Here is a 1,620-nt window from a genome sequence, read left to right as displayed (position 1 = left end):
TCATGTCTACCATCACCCCCACCCTCCAGCAGGGCAGGGGCAGCCTCCACCAGGCCCCCACTCATGTCTCCCACCACCCCCACCCCCACCCCCCAGCAGTGCAGGGGCAGCCTCCACCAGGCCCCCACTCATGTCTACCATCACCCCCACCCCCCGGCAGTGCAGGGGCAGCCTCCACCAGGCCCCCACTCATGTCTACCACCACCCCCACCCCCCAGCCACCAGGGGCAGCCTCCACCAGGCCCCCACTCATGTCTCCCACCACCCCCGCCCCCAGCATCCAGGGGCACCCTCCACCAGGCTCCCACTCATGTCTATCATCCCCCCACCCCCCAGCAGTGCAGGGGCAGCCTCCACCAGGCCCACACTCATGTCTCCCAGCACCCCCACCCCCCAGCATCCAGGGGCACCGTCCACCAGGCCCTCACTCATGTCTCCCACCACCCCCACCCCCCAGCAGTGCAGGGGCAGCCTCCACCAGGCCCCCACTCATGTCTCCCACCACCCCCACCCCCCAGCAGTGCAGGGGCACCCTCCACCAGGCCCCCACTCATGTCTCCCATCCCCCCCCCACCCCCCAGCAGTGCAGGGGCAGCCTCCACCAGGCCCCCACTCATGTCTACCATCACCCCCACCCCCAAGCAGTGCAGGGGCACCCTCCACCAGGCCCCCACTCATGTCTCCCACCACCCCCACCCCCCAGCCACCAGGGGCACCCTCCACCAGTCCCCCACTCATGTCTCCCACCACCCCCACCCCCCAGCATCCAGGGGCAGCCTCCACCAGGCCCCCACTCATGTCTCCCACCACCCCCACCCCCCAGCAGTGCAGGGGCACCCTCCACCAGGCCCCCACTCATGTCTCCCACCACCCCCACACCCCAGCAGTGCAGGGGCAGCCTCCACCAGGCCCCCACTCATGTCTACCATCACCCCCACCCCCCAGCAGTGCAGGGGCAGCCTCCACCCGGCCCCCACTCATGTCTCCCACCACCCCCACCCCCCCAGCCACCAGGGGCACCCTCCACCAGTCCCCCACTCATGTCTCCCACCACCCCCACCCCCCAGCATCCAGGGGCACCCTCCACCAGGCCCCCACTCATGTCCAACTCATGTCTCCCACCACCCCCACCCCCCAGCAGTGCAGGGGCAGCCTCCACCAGGCCCCCACTCATGTCTACCATCACCCCCACCCCCCAACAGTGCAGGGGCAGCCTCCACCAGGCCCACACTCATGTCTACCTGCACCCCCACCCCCCAGCAGTGCAGGGGCAGCCTCCACCAGGCCCCCACCCATGTCTCCCACCACCCCCACCCCCGAGCAGTGCAGGGGCAGCCTCCACCAGGCCCCCACCCCCAGCAGTGCAGGGGCAGCCTCCACCAGGCCCCCACTCATGTCTACCACCACCCCACCCCCAGCCACCAGGGGCACCCTCCACCAGGCCCCCACTCATGTCTCCCACCACCCCCACCCCCCAGCAGTGCAGGGGCAGCCTCCACCAGGCCCCCACTCATGTCTCCCACCACCCCCACCCCCCAGCATCCAGGGGCACCCTCCACCAGGCTCCCACTCATGTCTATCACCCCCCCCACCCCCCAGCAGTGCAGGGGCAGACTCCAC

The sequence above is a fragment of the Ambystoma mexicanum genome, chromosome 14, assembly GCF_040938575.1.
Source record: "Ambystoma mexicanum isolate Mex_15411 chromosome 14, UKY_AmexF1_1, whole genome shotgun sequence".
Classification (NCBI taxonomy): domain Eukaryota; kingdom Metazoa; phylum Chordata; class Amphibia; order Caudata; family Ambystomatidae; genus Ambystoma; species Ambystoma mexicanum.
The sequence above is the reverse complement of the archived record's forward strand: the minus strand, read 5'-3'. Positions refer to the sequence as shown.